The sequence below is a fragment of the Chiloscyllium plagiosum genome, unplaced genomic scaffold, assembly GCF_037043375.1.
Source record: "Chiloscyllium plagiosum isolate Xiang-an unplaced genomic scaffold, Cpla_swu_hap1 HiC_scaffold_16, whole genome shotgun sequence".
In the NCBI taxonomy this organism is placed as follows: Eukaryota; Metazoa; Chordata; class Chondrichthyes; order Orectolobiformes; family Hemiscylliidae; genus Chiloscyllium; species Chiloscyllium plagiosum.
In genome coordinates, this window is record NW_028270154.1 from 64,894,071 (window position 1) to 64,912,666 (window position 18,596).

General features: G+C 40.3%; 1 protein-coding gene across 4 annotated transcripts in view; it reads left to right on the forward strand.

Annotated features, from left to right (window-relative positions):
- Positions 1-18,596, forward strand: part of ccnjl (cyclin J-like) — a 270,390-nt gene that overhangs the window by 94,921 nt on the left and 156,873 nt on the right. The gene's annotated exons all lie outside the window — the stretch shown is intronic.

Consider the following 18,596-nt stretch of genomic DNA (forward strand, 5'->3'; position numbering starts at 1 on the left):
TTCACTGGACCAAAGAATGCCTTATTTGAACAATACCTTGATAATTTGCAGTAAGTCTAGGATCTAAACAGGAACATTCTTCATAGTAATTCAGCTTTCTGGTTATATCATGTGCCCTAACCCTTAGTTCCTTTGACATCATAAGCATTCCTCTCAGGATCCTTGAGGAAATGCAACTGACTATTAATCCAGAGGAGAAAGTACAAATGCTGAAGCTCAGAGTCGAGAGTGTGGTGCTGGAAAAGCACAGCAGGTCAGGCAGTATCCGAGGAGCAAGAGAATAAACGTTTCAGGCATAAACCCTTCATTAGAAGGGTTTATGCCAGAAACATCAGTTCTCCTGCTCCTTGGATGCTGACTGACCTGCTGTGCTTTTCCAGCACCCCACTCTCTGTTATTAATCCAGAGGTCCAGGTTCATGCTCTGTGGTTCAAATCCCACCCTGGTAGGTGCTGTAAAATGAACCCTCATCATGTGTGAGTTCTCAATAGATTTGCAGCTTCAATACTCTTTCAGGGTAGAGACCTACGAGCTCTGGTCAGTCTGGTATGGTACAGGAAAATCACTAGGTAGACAAATAAAGACACTTGTCTGAAACAAGATTCCGTTTATTGCATGATAGCAATTTTGCACAAGTTACTGTAACATCATTATTGAAGCAATGAGGAAGACCCTAATGATATATTCTACTCCTTTAAGATCCTATATTTTACCAAACTACCTACCAACCTATTTGCCTGACATAATCAGTATGGGTTGTATTAAAGTAGTAACCCTTTCAGACCTTTACACTAGCATACAACAGTAGCTGGTGGAACAGTAACGGTATGCATAAAAACCCATCTAGTTCACTAACGAAAGGAAGGAAATTGATCATTCTAAACGGCCTAGCCTACATATGACTCAAGATCCACAGTCAGGTGGACCAAGCAATCCAATCAGTTCAAAGGCATTCTGTGATAGGTAACAAATGTTGAGCCTGCCACCTTACCAACATAGAGTTATACAACAAGGAAACAAACCCTTTGGTCCAACTCATCTGTGCCAACCAGACATCCCAATCTGATATAGTTCGATTTCCCAGTATTTGGCCCATATCCCTCTAAACCCTTCTGATTCATATACATCTCAAGAAAGAAAGGAAAGATCATTCATCCTTTTAGATCAGATCTTTGTACACATGAGCTAAGAAATAAATAGACATAAATGACTAGAAATTGCAAATAGGTTGCATGATATTCTTGCATAGACCACACCAACAGTTTCCTGAGGTCAGTGCACGAGAAAACAAGAGCCCCAGAGCAATAAAAGTGTATTTCTTCTGTTGATGAGGCCATTGACTCAGTGCTGCATATTAATTTCCTTGTTTATTACTTTGATATAACAATAAGTTTACTTTTATAGCTCCAATCATTGTAAAGACAGGGATTTCTGCAAGACTGACGTCCTTGATGTTGAGAACTCGCCTCATTCTTGCTGAATGCTCTAATCTCCAGCATCTGCAGTCCTCCTTGATGTTGAGAACTTGCCTCATTCTTGCTGAATGCTCTAATCTCCAGCATCTGCAGTCCTCATTCTTGCTGCACTGATGTTTCACAGAGAAGAAATGATTCAACCAGTTGCTGAAGTAAAATTAAGGTTAATTCTTTAATGGAAATATAGTGCCCATATTAAGTAATTCATCTTTTTTTGGTTTCTTTGGTTTGCACAAACATATAGTCTACTCAAAGACTCAATTTTTTCCTTGAATCAAATACTAGGAAGTAAATAAGACTATTTGGGTGTCATTTAATTCCATCTCCAATAATCCCTCTAATAATATAATTAAACCAAAATAATGTGATTATTAGAAATCTGAAACAAATACAGGGAATCCTGAAACAATTCAGCAGGTCCTGAGCATCTGTGGAGAGAGGAACAGAGTTAACATTTCAAGTCCAGTATGACTCTTCTTTGAAACTTCAGTTGAAATACTTGAGTCACAGAGTCATAGAATTATACAGCATTGAAAAAGATCCTTTGGTCCAACTAATCCAGGCTGACCATGTTCCTAAACTAAACTAGTCCCACTTGCCTATGTTTGGCCTTCCAAATATCCTTCTAAACCTTTCCTATTTGGGTACTTATCCAATGTCATTTAAAGTTGTAATTGTACCTATACTCACCATTTTCTATGGTACTTTTATGCATGAACCACTGTATAAAAATATTGCCCCCATGTCATTTTTAACTCTTTTCTCCTCTCATCCAAAAATATGTCCCTTAGTTTTGAACTCCCCCATATTAGGGGGAGTTCAACTTATCTATGCCCTTCATGATTTTATAAAGCTCTATAAGGTCACCCCTCAACTTCATAGGCTCCAGTGAAAAATAAGTTCGAGTCTATCCTATCTACTTTTATAACATAAACTGTTCACTCCCAGCAACATCCTGGTAATTTTTTTTTATGAACCCACTCCAGTTGAATAATATTTTTCCTATAACAAGGTGGCCAGAACTGCACACAGTATTCTAGAAATGGACTCAACAATGTCCTGAACAGCCTCAACATGACATCCCAACTCCTATACTCAAATGTCTGAACAATGAGGGTAATCTTTCAGGAATCACTGGGGTCAGGAAGGGTACCAGAGTACTGGAAAATGACTAATGTAACACACCTGTTTAGGAAAGGAAGGAGGCAGAAGACAGGGAATTAAGATGGGTTAGCCTGACCTTGGTCATTGGTAAGATTTTAGAATCCATTATTAAGGATTAGATTGTGCAGTGCTTGAAAGTGCATAGTAAAATAGGACTGAGTCAGGGGGAGGTCATACATGATTAATCTTTTAGAATTCCTTGAGGAGGTAACGAACAAGTTAGACAAAAGAAAAATGATGGATGTGATCTACTTGGATTTCCAAAAGGTCCATGATTTGGGGCAACGCAGGAGGCTGCTAAATAAGGCAAGCGCCCATGGAGTTAGGGGCATGTTAATGACGTGGATAGGAGATTGGCTGACTGGCAGAAAGCAGAGAATGGAGATGAAGGAGACCTTTTCAGGATGGCAACTAGTGGAGATCTGGAAGGGTCAGTGTTGGGACCACAACTATTCATGTTTTACATTTTTTTAAAAAATTCATTTGTGGGATGTGAGCAACACTCAATGGCCAGCATTGATTACCTGTCCCTAGTTGTCCACGATAAAGGGATAGTGAGCTGCTTTCTTCAACCGCTGCAGTCCACCTGGCTGTGTGTTGAACCACAATGCTGTACGGGGGGAAATTCCAGAATTTTGACAGTGAAGGAACAATTATATTTTTCCAAGGCAAGACGTCGAGTGGCTTGAAGGGGAACTCGCAGGTCGTGGTTTTCCCATGTGTTAACTGCCTTTGTCCTTCTAAATGGAAGTAGTCGTTGATTTGGAAGATGCTGTCTTAATTGTCGAAGTAATATTTTTAGTTAAGTACAGGAACTTGGTTTGCATTTTCTGTCAGTCTGGTTGTAGAAGACAAATAAATTGAGGAATTCTGTGTATTTTTAAAATCTTAAACTTTTGTGATGATTTCAGGTGTAGTGGAGCTTGATTTCCAGTATGCTGCCCTAGTGAGGCATAAGAATTTAAAAGCAAACTGTTACCTTGACCTTATACATTTATTACTTATACATATTCTGCATATAAACAAAACTAATCCATTAGCTCATTCAGGCTTATTGTCTATTCAAGTCAATCATCCACAGTCATAGTCTTTGACATTTAGACATCTTTGTTCCATATTCATTGGTACTCTTGCCTAACAGTAGTTTATCAACCCACTTTTAAAAGAATTACGTTGACACACACAGTCTCATCCTTTTGTGGAAGAAATTTCTATATTTCCATTAATGTTTTATGTGAGACAACAGTTGCTTGCTCATTTCACTCCGAAATGGTCCAGCTCTAATTTTAAAATAATGCTGACGGGTGGCCAAATCCTTTTGCTGTCTAATACCCAATGGTGTGATCTTATGAACATCTGGAAATGTTAATAAATTTTACTGTAACGTTTGGATGCATTGTTGCCGAATATCTCTGCTTGTAGATTTGCAGCAACAATTGTTGTATAAACTGCTCAGAGAAAGAGAAGCCATCCACAAACAGGCAAAAAAGGGACTCCGAAGGTGTGGAAGGAATTTGCAGCACATAGACAAGGCTTAAACGGTTTGTTGGACATGCTGTCCTATGTAAGTGAATGGTAAAAATCCCAAGGCAAAAGTTTGATGATGAGCAATGAATTCTTCCAGTATTCTTACTTCAAAAATTATAGCTGAAAAGAAACTAGTTATGACCTAATTCTGTGTGCAACAGCTGCTACTTTATCAAAAAAAGTGATTGAACTCAGAATAATTTAATGCCTGTGTAGCACTGAGGGATATTTCGTATCAACGATGAGATATTTCTATCTAGTAGTCTGTATCTGCAAATGTATTCTTTCTTTACTCCTCCCCTACCATTTCAAGCTAGCACCTATTGCTCCCTCTTTTTTTACTCGTCACCATCTCTCATCTCTCCTTTATAATCTGATTAAACTCAGTTTTGTTATTTGTAATTTAGTTCATTTCAGCCATTCCAATTTACCAGCATTTTAAGTGACTTCATAAATTATTTGGATGCGAGCATAAGAGGTATAGTTACTAAGTTTGCAGATGACCCCAAAATTGGAAGTGTAGTGGTCAATGAAGAGGGTTACCTTAGATTACAACAGGATCTTGACCAGATGGGCCAATGGGCTGAGAAGTGGCACATGGAGTTTAATTCAGATAAATATGAGGTGCTGCATTTTGGGAAAGCAAATCTTCGCAGGACTTATATACTTTATGGTAAGGTCCTAGGGAGTGTTGCTGACCTTGAAGTGCAGGTTCATAGCTCCTTGAAAGTGGAGTCACAGGTAGATAGGATAGTGAAGAAGGCGTTTGGTATGCTTTCCATTATTGGTCAGAGTAATGAGTTCAAGGTCATGTTGTGGCTGTACAGGACATTGGTTAGGGCACTGTTGGAATATTGCGTGCAATTCTGGTCTCCTTCCTATTGGAAAGATGTTGTGAAACTTCAGAAAAGACTTATATGGATATTGCCAGGGTTGGAGGATTTGAGCAATGGGAGAGGCTGACCAGGCTGGGGCTGTTTTCCCTGGAGCATCGGAGGCTGAGGGGTGACCTTCTAGAGGTTTACAAAAGTATAAGGGGCATGGATAGGTAAACGGGCAAAGTCTTTTCTCTAGGGTTGGTGAGTCCAGAACTAGAGGGCATAGATTTAGGGTGAGAGGGGAAAGATATAAAAGAGACCTATGGGGCAACGATTTCACACAGAGGGTGGTACGTGTATGGAATGAGCTGCCAGAGGAAGTGGTGGAGGTTGGTACAATTGCAACATTTAAGAGGCATTTGGATGGGTATATGTATAGGAAGGGTTTGGAGGGATTTGGGCCAGGTGCTGCCAGGTGGGACTAGATTGGGTTGGTATATATGTCGGCATGGACGGGTTGGACCGAAGGGTCTGTTTCCATGCTGTACATCTGTATGACTCTATGACTCTGATTTACTTCTATATTTAAATGACTTAACATGGTAAAGTTTAAAAGATTTGTTCAAGGAGACTTCATCAGTCTGTAAAAGCAAAACTGTTCCAAGATTCAATGTCTTGGACACAATCCTATTTGCAGAAATAGATATATGGTTCTTGCTTTTGGAATCTTCATTGCTTGTGTTGAAAAGAAACTTTAGGGAATCCCTCACGTGCATGCACACTCGCATTTAAGTCTATGTGGTGAATTTGTATTTGTAGATACATTCTACTTTGTTCAAAAAGCACACAATCTGTAGGCAGTCAATCCATGTAACATTTTCTAAATTCCTACTTTGGAAATATAACCAGTCTGACTCAAGATTTGAATACATACAGCCTCTAACCTCACACCTTTAATGCATTGTCTGAGCTGAGATCTCACCTTTTTTTAATATAAAACCTTAAATTATCTCAGGAATGTGACTTGAAAGAAGTTCTGGGATTTACAGTGAATGAATCAAAACCTGCAACCCATTCTAAAGGATGAAAGACTTAACAGCAATCTAGGTTTTGTCAATTTATGCATCTGTTGTATGACACTATGATCTTTTGCTATGATCCTGCTCCATAACTACCTGACGAAGGAGCAATGCTCCAAAAGTTTATACTTCCAAATAAACCTGTTGGACTATAACCTGGTGTTGTGTGATTTTTAATATTGTCCACCTCAGTCCAACATTGACACCTCCACATCTATTCATTATTTTACAATCAGGTGAAGAGAGATTGAATGGCTCCAGTCTTTTCCCATCCCTTGTTTGACCACAACAGGCATTTTTGAAAAGGAAATAAATACTGATTCAGTAACTGTTTAATGTTCTATGTGTTTTGAGAATATAGTATAAAATTATCAGATATTTTTGAAATTTAAAATATTTCATTGTACTTGATCCAGTTAAAGTAAAATTAGAAAAAGCTCAATGTTCAACTTCAGTCACACAAATCAATTACAGAGTGAGTTAATAGCCTGAGCAATTCAGAGTCCAATAAACTTATTGGGAAATGTAGCTCTTGAAGGTTGGTGACTTGAGTGGCTTTAGACTGAATTTGGCAGTCTTGCTTCTTTTGGCATTGAATGATGGATGATTTATCTGTTCTTCTGGAGATAACAGCTGCTGTGTTGAGTACTTTTAAAAATCCGTGGCATCTGGATAATCAAAATCAGCAGATAAGGTTCAAACCTTACAATTGTCTGGGGCGATAAACACACAATGGCTTTCTTATTTGTGCAGTATCTCTTTTGCATGCCCTTATCTATAGGGAAAGCGGGCATTTAAACTCGCAAATGGCTAGTTGGTTTGTCACATGACCATCTTTCTCTAGTTGACCAATGATTCAAATAGGAAGGCATTCCTGAAGAAGGGCTTATGCCCAAATCGTCGATTCTCCTGTTCTCTGGATGCTGCCTGACCTGCTGCGCTTTTCCAGCAACACATTTTCAGCAATGATTCAAGTATGCTTATAGCAAATACATTCCAGTTACCTTGGTTATATGATGAGATTCTGCCTAAGCACATTCTTTGCAGAGCCAGAGCCTCAATATCAAAGTGATCATGTCTAATGGTTTATCTACATCCTGGTTTAGTACGTGGGTGTTTGGCTTTGTATCTGAATGATGTAGCAGATGTACTACTGAAAGATATTGATTCTTAATATGGCTTTGTGAACAGAAATTGCCTCCATTTTAGTGAGGGTGGAATGTGGAGGGTACACTGATGCTAATGCGCAGCCACTGTGATCCCAAGTCATTGGCGAATGGTTTTTGTCTTAAAGAAAAGTAATTACAGGTTTCCAGGCAGTAAATTCCGAATTGTTTTCTTGATGTAAAGCATGGTTTCTTAACCATTAGGCCAAGCTCTCCAAGGTCATGATTTGCCTTTTCTAGGGACCTTTATCACGGTTCCAACGAGGTTTAATTGCTATAAGAATTTACCTGAAACGACATTTCCTCAAATAAACACAGAGGCATACAATAAATGAACTCAACAAACTTTAAATTAAAACCCAGTCTTCTTAATAGGGTTATTAATTTATTAATTATAACTGAATGAAGGCCCATTATTTATAACAACATTAGTTTCATGTCTGCTTCTTATCTTAGTACAATAATTTGATTTATACATGTGATAAATGGAGAATACAAAATGGTTCCTTTAGCCATGTAATAATATCAAAATGGTTTCCTTGATATTGTCAGTTATTACAGAAAATTGAGTATAAGAATGATCAAATTAAACCAAAATCTGACCACATAAGCCAACTGCTATCACTCTTTTTTCCCACTACTTGCAACATTCTTCTTTCCCTCCCCTCCCTCAATTTCCATTAGTAATCTGTCCTTGCTCCCAGTTCATGTCTGCATTCCTCCCTTTAGTTTTTGCTGGATCACATCCTCATTTCTCTCTTTTTGTTTTGATCTTCTCCTGGACCTTGTTGTTTCTCCAGTTGAATTCTCACAGGTATTGTGTGGAAACATGTTGATGTGCTGGAGTATTTAGGAGCAGTGCTAATTTCAATAGGGAATGCCAATAAACTGCTCCTGCTGTGTAAAGAGAGATTGGCTGTGTTTATGGAAATGGAGGGAGGACATTAATCTCAGTTTCAGTTACACATTGCTGTTGGTGTCATATGTGCTACAATGATAGTTCAGGAATAATATGTCTTCCAATGTTAAATAACCTGTCACCTCAAACATGAAAATTGACCACTTGGATGCAGTAAGGATTGTATATCAACAAAAGTAGGTATGAGAATGGGGGAGGGGTGGTGTGGAGTGGAGAGAAACCTGGAGAAAAATACAGAATTTGACCAACAAAAACTTTTGCAGGAAACTGCTTTGGTTGCTCCATAGTTAGTTGAAAGCTCAGAAGCATCATTTGCTTAAGAGGCAGTTCATTCTATTTTTCTTAGATACCAGTAGATGGAGCTGAAAGGAAAACTACAAAACTACTTGAATTCTTGGGTTGAATTTGACCATGCAAGGTATATATTAGTGTAAATTACAAATCTAGACATGCAAAGAATTTTCTCCTTTTGAAACGATAATGCAATATACTTAAAAATCTTCAGTGGGGCATAGGCTTGTTAAGCTGGTGGGCCAATTGCCCCCAAAGTTCTATATTCCTTCATTATAAAAGTTGAAGTTCTAAATTGGAGAAAGGCCAATTTTGACGGTATTAGGCAAGAATTTTTGAAAGCTGATTGGGGGCAGATGTTCGCAGGTAAAGGGACAGCTGGAAAGTGGGAAGCCTTCAGAAATGAGATAACGAGAATCCAAAAAAAGTATATTCCCATTGGGGTGAAAGGAAAGGCTGGTAGGTATAGGGAATCCTGGATGACTGAAGAAATTGAGGGTTTGGTTAAGAAAAAGAAGGAAGCATATGTAAGTATAGACAGGATAGATCGAGTGAATCCTTAAAGGTGTATAAAGGCAGTAGGAGTATACTTAAGAGGGAAATCAGGAGGGCAAAAAGGGGACATGAGATAGCTTTGGCAAATAGAATTAAGGAGAATCCAAAGAGTTTTTACAAATACATTAAAGACAAAAGGGTAACTAGGGAGAGAATAGGGCCCCTCAAAGATCAGAGGAGAAAGTGAGGACTGCAGATGCTGGAGATCAGAGCTGAAAATGTGTTGCTGGAAAAGCGCAGCAGGTCAGGCAGCATCCAAGGAACAGGAGAATCGACGTTTCGGGCATGAGCCCTTCTTCAGGAATCTTCAGCCCTTCTTCACTGGAGGTTGGCAGACGTGGTGCCACTGTTTAAGAAGGGAGGTAAGGACAAGCCAGGGAACTGTAGACCAGTGAGCCTGACGTCGATGGTGGGCAAGTTGTTGGAGGGAATCCTGAGGGACAGGTTGTACGTGTATTTGGAAAGGCAAGGACCGATTAGGGGTAGTCAATATGGCTTTGTGTGTGGGAAATCATGTCTCACAAACTTGATTGAGTTTTTTGAAGAAGTAACAAGGAGGATTGATGAGGGCAGAGCGGTAGATGTGATCTGTATGGACTTCAGTAAGGCATTTGATAAAGTTCCCCATGGGAGTATGTTTGCAAATGACACCAAAATTGGAGGTGTAGTGGTCAGCAAAGAGGGTTACCTCAGAGTACAACGGGATCTTGATCAGATGGGTCAATGGGCTGAGAAGTGGCAGATGGAGTTTAATTCAGATAAATGCAAGGTGCTGCATTTTGGGAAAGCAAATCTTAGCAGGACTTATACACTTAATGGTAAGGTCCTAGGGAGCGTTGCTGAACAAAGAGACCTTGGAGTGCAGGTTCATAGCTTCTTGAAGGTGGAATCGCGGTAGATAGGATAGTGAAGAAGGTGTTTGATATGCTTTCTTTTATTAGTCAGAGTACTGAGTACAGGAATTGGGAGGTCATGTTGCGGCTGTACAGGACATTGGTTAGGCTACTGTTGGAATATTGCATGCAATTTTGGTCTCCTTCCTATTGCAAAGATGTTATGAAACTTGTAGGGGTTCAGAAAAGATTTACCACAGGGTTGCCAGGGTTGGAGGATTTGAGCTACAGGGAGAGGCTGAACAGGCTAGGGATGTTTTTCTGGAGTGTCGGAGGCTGAGGGGTGACCTTGTAGAGGGCAGATTTACAGAGGATAGTTTGATGGCACCATTACAAAATTATGATGGGCATGGATAGGATAAATCGGCAAAGTCTTTTCCGGTCGGGGAGTCAAGAACTAGAGGGCATAGATTTAGGGTGAGAGGGGAAAGATATAAAAGAGACCTAAGGGGCAACGTTTTCATGCAGAGGGTAGTGTGTGTATGGAATGAGCTTCCAATTGCAACATTTAAGAGGCATCTGGATGGGTATATGAGTAGGAAGGCTTTAGAGGGATATGGGCCAAATGCTGGCAAATGGGACTAGATTAATTTAGGATATCTAGTTGGCATGGATGAATTGGACTGAAGTGTCTGTTTCCGTGCTGTACAGCTGGATGCCTCTATGAATTACGAGGCTCTTGGACACTCGGTAGACATGAATGTAATAGCAGGGAGGCTGAGCAAACTAACCATGCCAGATGAAATGTGAGGAGTGACCAAATAGAGACTGATATATCACGAGGGCATGGATAGGTAAATAACCATGTCTTTTCCCCCGGGTTAGGGTGTCCAACACTGGAGGGCATAAGTTTTGGATCAAAGGGGAAATATATAAAAAGTACCTGAGGTGCAACTTTTACATATAGAGCGTGTTGCCTGCATGGAATGAACTTCCAGAGGAAGTGTTGCAAGAGATCTGGACTCGATTAATTTAGAATATCTGGTTGGCATGGATGAGCTGGATTGAAGGGTCTATTTCTGTACTATACAACTCTAAGACTCTGTAACTGTTATAAGAACATTTTGATAGTTTTAAAATTAATGTATTGCTGGACCAGGAACCATTGTAGATCAACCAGTGTTGGGTGACTGTGTCTTGATCTAAATTAGGATAATGATGAGCTCAAGTTTACAGAGGGTGAATAATAGGAAATCAGTCAGGGGTGATTTGGAATACTCAAGTCGAGAAGTGATGAAACCATGTATGATGGCCTTTGCAGCAGATGAGTTAAGGTTTGAATAGAGTTAGTTATTGCTATGGAGGTGGAAGTAGTTGATTTGGTGCTGGAATAAAATACATGATATGAAACTCCTTATAGGGTCAAGTACAGTATTAGTAAGCAAAATTAAAGCTTATGGTATTGGAAGTAACGTATTGACATTGATGAAGAACTGGTTGGCAGACATGAAGCAGCGTGTTGTATTAAACCTTTTCATAGTGGCAGGCAGTGATGAGTACTACAGGGTTCAGTGATGGGGCCCCAGCTGTTCACAATGCACCTTAATGATTTGAACTAAGAAATAGAATGCAATATCTCCAAATCTGCAGATGACATTAAGCTGGGTGGCAGTGCAGTGAGCAGGGTGTTAAGAGGTTGCAGAGTGACTTGGACAGGCTGGCTGAGTGGGCAAATACTTGGCAAATGCAACATTGTTCACTTTGATAGCAAAAACAGGAAGACAGATTAATTTAGAATAAACTGTGATCCAAATGATCACAGTTTAGGAAAATGTGAGGTGCAACGAAACCTGGGTGTCATTTTTAAAATTATTATTCATTTCCAGGATGAGGGCATCACAAGCTAGGTCAGCATTTATTGCCCATCCTTAATTGCCCAGAGGGTAGTTAAGACTCAACCACATCACTGTGGGCCTTGAGTCACATACAGGCCAGACCAGGTAAGGATGGCTGTTTCCTTCCCTAAAGGACATTAGTGAACCAGATGGGTTTTTCCAACAATCAACTCATGGTCATCATTAGGCTCTTACTTCGAGTTCTTCAAATTCAAATTATACCATCTGCCATGGGACACCAGAACATTACCTGGGTCTCTAGATTAACAGTCTAGTGATAATACCAGTAGTCCACTGCCTCCCCTCACCGCGGAGCAGTTGCTGAAGGTTGGCACGCAGATGCAACAGGCAGTGAGGAAAGCTAATGGCATGCTGGTCTTCAAAGAGAGAGTAAGTATAGGGTTAGAGATAGGTAAAAACAAGGACTGCAGATGCTGGAAACCAGAATCTAGATTAGAGTGGTGCTGGAAAAGCACAGCAGGTCAGGCAGCATCCGAGGAGCAGGAAAATCAACGTTTCGGGCAAAAGCCCTTCATCAGGAATAGAGACAGGGAACCTGCAGGGTGGAGAGATAAAGAAAGGGGGTGGGGGTGGGGAGAAAGTAGCATAGAGTACAATAGGTGAATGGGGGCACCATCCCCACTCCCATTCACCAATTGTACTCTCTGCTACTTTCTCCCCACTCCCACCCCCCCTCTCATTTATCTTTCCATTCTGCAGGCACCCTGCCTCTATTCCTGATGAAGGTTTTTCCTGCTACTCGGATGCTGCCTGAGCTGCTGTGCTTTTCCAGCACCACTCTAATCTAGACATAGGGTTAGAGATGTCTTGCTGCAGCTGTACAGAGCCTTGTTGAGACTACACCTTGAGCATTGTGTGTAGTTTTGATCTACTAGTCTGAGGAAGGATATTTTTGCCATGAAGAAGTCCAGCAAAGGTTCACCAGGTTGATTCCTGGGATGGCAAGGCTGACATATGAAGAAAGGAGAAAGTGTGGACTGCAGATATTGATGATCAGAATCAAAAGTGTGACGTTGGAAAAGCACAGCAGGTCAGACAGCACCCGAGGAGCAGGAGAGTTGATGTTTCAAGTATAAGCCATTTATCAGGCTTATCATGATGCCCAAAATGTTGACTCTCCTGCTCCTTGATGCTGCCTGACCTGCTGTGCTTTTCCAGCGTCACACTTTTGACTCTGACATATGAAGAAAAACTAGATCGAATGGGCTTGTAATCACTGGAATTTAAAAGAATGAGGGGGAAACATATAAAATCCTGATGGGACTGGACTGGCTAAATGTGGGAAGAATGTTACTAGGGGTATCCCGCAGGGATCTGTTTGGGGGCCACTGCTGTTTGTCAATTTTAAAAATTGACCTGGATGAGGGTGTAGAAGGATGTGTTAGTAAATTTGCAGATGACACTAAGGTCAGTACAGTTGCGGATAGTGCCGAAGGATGTTGTAGGTTACAGAGGGACATAGATACATTGCAGAGCTGGACTGAGAGGTGTCAAATGGAGTTTAATGCAGAAAAGTGTGAGGTGATTCACTTTGGAAGGAGTAACAGGAGTGCAGAGTACTGGGTTAATAGTAAGATTCTTGGTAGTGCAGATGAGCAGAGAGATCTTGGTGTCCATGTATATAGATCCCTGAAAATTGCCACCCAAGTTGATAGGTTGTTAAGAAGGCATACAGTATGTTAGCATTTATTAGTAGAGGGATCGAGTTTCAGAACCATGAGATCATGCTGCAGCTGTACAAAACTCTGGTGCAGCCACACTTGGCGTATTGCATGCAGTTCTGGTCACCACATTATAGGAATGATGTGGAAGCTTTGGAAAGGGTTCAGAGGAGATTTACTAGAACATTCCCTGGTATGGAAGGAAAGTCTTACGAGGAAAGGTTGAGAGACTTGAGGCTGTTTTCATTAGAGAGAAGAAGGTTGAAAGGAGACTTAATTGACATGTACAAAATAAGCAGAGGTTAGATCTGGTGGACAGTGAGAGCCTTTTTCCAAGGATGGTGACGGCTAGCATGAGGGGGCATGGCTTCAAATTGAGGAGTGATAGATATCGTACAGATGTCAGAGGTAGTTTCTTTACTCAGAGTAGTAGGGGCATGAAATGCACTGCCTGCAACAGTTGTAAACTCGCCAACTCTGCAGGCATTTAAGCAGTCATTGGGTAGGCATATGGACGAGAATGGAATAGTGTAGGTTAGATGGGCTTCGCAACATTAGTTTCACAGGGCAGCACAACATCGAGGGCTGAAGGGCCTGTACTGCACTGTTATGTTCTATTGTAATGTTCTCGATGTTGGGGAAGTCCAGAACTAGAGGTCACAGTTTGAGAATAAGGGGTAAGCCAGTCAGGACTGAGATGAGGAAAACATTCTTCACTCAGAGTTGTGAACCTGTGGAATTCTCTCCCACAGGAAGTTGTTGGAGCCAGTTCATTAGATACATTCAAGAGGGATCTGGACGTGGCCCTTGTGGCTAAAGGGATCAAGGGTATGGAGAAGAAGTGGGAGTTGGAACTAATCATAGTCATACTGAATGGCAGTTCAGGCTCAATGGGCTGACTGGCCTCCCCCTGCACGTATTTTCTCTGTTTCTACAACATCGAGGTTGGGATTTTAACTCTTTATCAAAGTGTAGCGTGAACATGTTAGATAGAAGCTCATACACCACCTTCACTTGCTTATTTCTCACTTACTAGCTCATTTAGAGCTTTACAGGCAGCACATAAGCAAGTAGATCATCCGATCACATTGACATTGATTGGCTGGCAGCTCTTGGCAAACCAAAACATCAGAAGTTGGTAGCTGCTGGATCCTAAAGGCTTCCTGTCACAGGCCTTTAATTGCTGGCAAATTGAGATAGTTGCCACTGCATCTTCTCACCTTGCACTCAATTACAGAGTTGTTGAGAAGGGGTTAAAATTCTATCCAGGATAAATCATTTCCTATTCTTGCCACCTCCAGGTGGGGAAAATTCCATATTTGTGCGAGGTCTGTTCCAGTGCCAACAAGATGTAAATTAACACATGGGCCAGAAAGGTAATGGCTGTCCAGGAAGAGTGAAGTTCGGGAAGCAGAAAGTGGAGGTCATGAAGAAGGCAATACTAAGAGAACATCAGGGAAGATGGAAGATATAGAGAGGAGGGAATGTGATTCTCTTATTTAAAAAGGGTACAAAGGAAATGCCAAATAATTATAGGCCCATTAGTCTTACTTCAGTGGTGGCCAAATTGTTGTAATCGGATGGTGTTTAACTCTGATGCGTGTGAGGTAATGTATTTGGAAAAATCAAACAGAAAAAGCGAATACACAATAAATGAGAACATACTCAGAGGGGAAGATGAAGAGAGAAATCTTGGTGTGTAAGTGCACATGTCCCTAAAAGTAGCAGTGCAGGTAGATAAGGTTGGGAAAAAGGCATATAGAATGCCATAATTCATTGGTAGAGGTGCAGATTACAAAGGTTGGGATATAATGATGAAACTGTATAAGACACTGGTGAAGGCCACAACTGGAGTTCTGTATGCAGTTCTGATTAGAAGGAAATTAGAAGGATCTAATTTCTCTGGAAAGAGTGCAGTGAACGTTTAACAGGATGTTGCCAGGGCTGGAGAATTGTAGCTACAAGGAGAAATCGGAGAGTTTGGGGTTGTTTTCGTTGGAACGGAGAAAGGTGACATGATTGAGATATATTAAGAGATACACTAGACAGGAGGAACTTGTTTCCCTTGGAAGAGAGTTTGAAAACCAGGGATCATTGATTCAAGCTAAGGTACAGAAGGATTAGAGGGGACGTGAGGAAAAAAATCTTTTATGCAGAAGATGGTGGGAGTCTGGAATTCACTGCCTGAGTTTGTGGTGGAGGCTCTGTACTGGAATCTGCACCTTTAGTGCTGTAAGCTGCAGGAAGATGAGATTAGAAAGCGCAACTGGGTATCTTTGGATTGGTATGGACAAGATGGGCTAAATCGCTCCCTTCTGAGCTGTACGGTATCCACGATTCTATGGAACATAAGTTGATCGTGATGGGGGGATTAGGTTTAGACAAGGAGAAAGTGGTGAAATGATGAGATCTTCTTGACAAAGATGTCCCTGAGCTCCTCACTTGTTGGAGATCAGGATAAAGAGAGACTTAAGGAAATAATTGGAAGATTGAATACTCACACGAACTGCTGTATATCAGAAACAGAGCTGACAGTCCCAAATATGCCAGCTATCTCAGCAGCAACTGCCAATTATAGCTGAAGGCCTTTATCGTTTGACATCTTAACTTGTTTTTGTGATTTCTCTCTATATTTGTTGATCACTTTTTGCTATTTTGTACCTTCTTTTGTGAACACAACCACAGTAGTTTTATCTATGGCATGTGAAATAAAAGATTGTAGCAGGACGTGACCTGATAACCTAAACTGCAAAAAAGTTAGACAGAAAAGAAGCTGAACAGAAATGGGTTTTCTTGTTTTCAATTTTCAAAGACAAATTTACAAATTGCTGTAGCAACAAATGAGGATGGAATACTGCAGGTTATTATCAAAGGGGCGCTGTGGAATATCCTTCTTATTTTTGCTTGAATTCAGATGCTCTATTAGAATTCTGCATTTGATCCTAAAATGTCAGTGAACAAAGCACACCAGATCCCCATACGATTCCTTTTCCAACGGAATATTACCTGTGCAGAAGAGCACATGTCAAAAATGCCAAAACAGACTATGCTTTCCTTTGAGGTCTCAACCAGCACATCAAAATGAAGGCAAAATCATATTGATGTGAAATTAGACTGAACAGTTTTGGCCAGCTTGCAAAAATATTGGTCTTAATAATGCAAAGCACAGGTAGGACATTTAATTGTGTTGCGCCAAGCTCGGAAGAATCGACTAGATAATGTAAGAAGGATAAAAATATCTAAATTTATTCATGGCCTGATCCAACAGCTTCTCGATTTTGCAGTCTGTATTTGCCTGCAAACTAAACCCACGTGGTAACTATCCTGGTTTCATAGTAAAGTCCGACCAATCTATTCTGTTTTTGTGTAATGTTTTTGAATAAATCAAGAAAATGTTTTGCACTAAATGGAACAAAATACAACTACTGTATGTGTGTGCTCACACACAGGCACCAAAGCATAATATATGAAGTGTTACAAAAACACGACATTTAAAGTTGCTTGGAGGGCTTAATTTTTAAAGGATTGGGGAAAAGGAATTTATTTCAAGATTTGTGGACATAGCTGAAGCGGATTCTATTAAAGAAGTTGTAGAAAGTCAATTGTGGATGCTCGGGATTTCTTTAACAAGGCATTGTAGAAATCACGTCACTGGTTATTGAACCAGTGACTGGCTTAGAGAGACTCTTGTTTCATCTGGTTCAGTCAAAGGAAAGCTTGCAAAGAACCAAGTTAGAGGGATATCTGCTAAAAATAAGCTGAGTCAGAAGAATGCATTTTTCCCATCACAAAGATGAAAATCATCTATGTCAGTTCAGGGTGAAGCCTGTTTGTTCTTAAGAAAGTGTGATTGAAAGAACAGTTCTGGATTGTATCTCCTGAGCAAGCAGTGGCTTCAAGACGCAGAGAGAACCATACCTTGATTACATGCATCAGAATATCAGAGGAGCAAACTCTAGAATATTTTTACACTTTATCCTTTTGCCTTCAAGAATAAACCATTGGCCAAAGTGTTTTTCAGAAAGCCATTTTCTGCAGAGAAATCTTTTATTTCTCTTTTCCTGAAGACAAAGAGTGAGTGTGTTTGCATGTGTTGTGGGGATATTTATAGGGATACATCTTTGTACTTCTGTAACTGCGCGTATGTTAACCAATTATTGCATCTTCATTGAATAAGTTGATTTTGATAATAAACGCAATTATGTGTTTATTAATAAACCGAGTTGATGGGCCTTGTTTAAAACCTAACACAGATAAGGTATTTAACAGGTCATCTTGGTAAGTGTAAAAGTTTTTTTTATTTCATGCTGTGACTGTGGAGTAGTGGCAGTAGAGGAACAACACACTTGTTCAGTGTGGTTTGTAATTTAAAAGGAAGACCCTTTTGTCCATTGCGTATGCTGCTTCTTTGCTGGAGCTATCCAAAACTAATCCAATTGACCTTTTTTTCCTTTCCAGTAGGCCTGTATCTGCCATTGTTGACAACATTTATACATTTTCTGTGAAATTATGCAATGTTTTCTGCCTTAACCATTCTTGTGACAGAGCATTCAATGTTCCCATAATTCTATGTCTCAATTTTCCATCTTGTTCCTTCAGTCAACATTTTTAACTGACAATTCTGTCATCACTGACTTACCAGTTGTAATTCACTAACCTCAGAAAAATAGCTTGACTTATTTCAGGACACCAATATCCATAATGTTTAGGGCAGAATTGGTACTTATCTTTATTGTCCCCGGGCAAAATAAATATTCTAGTGGTAGTACTGGGAAAGCAATGGTGTAGAGGTAATGTCTTTGTACTAGTAGGCTAATGTTCTTGGGCCATTTGTTCAAATCCCACCATGGCACGTAGTAAAATTTGAATTCAATAAACAAAAAAATCAACCATAATTAAAAGTTAACGTAATGGCAATCATGTAATCAAAGTCAATATTGTTGAAAACCCATTTGGGATAACTAATACAATGTCACTCAGCATTGAAAACCAGCTGTCCAGCCATCTGAGCTAAACCTCCATTTACAGCATTCCAAAGAGATTTCCAAGGAAAGAGATGGATGCTGAGGAAATAGTGGGCGGCATGGTGGCACAGTGGTTAGCACTGCTGCCTCACAGCGCCTGAGACCCGGGTTCAATTCCCGCCTCAGGCGACTGACTGTGTGGAGTTTGCACGTTCTCCCCGTATCTGC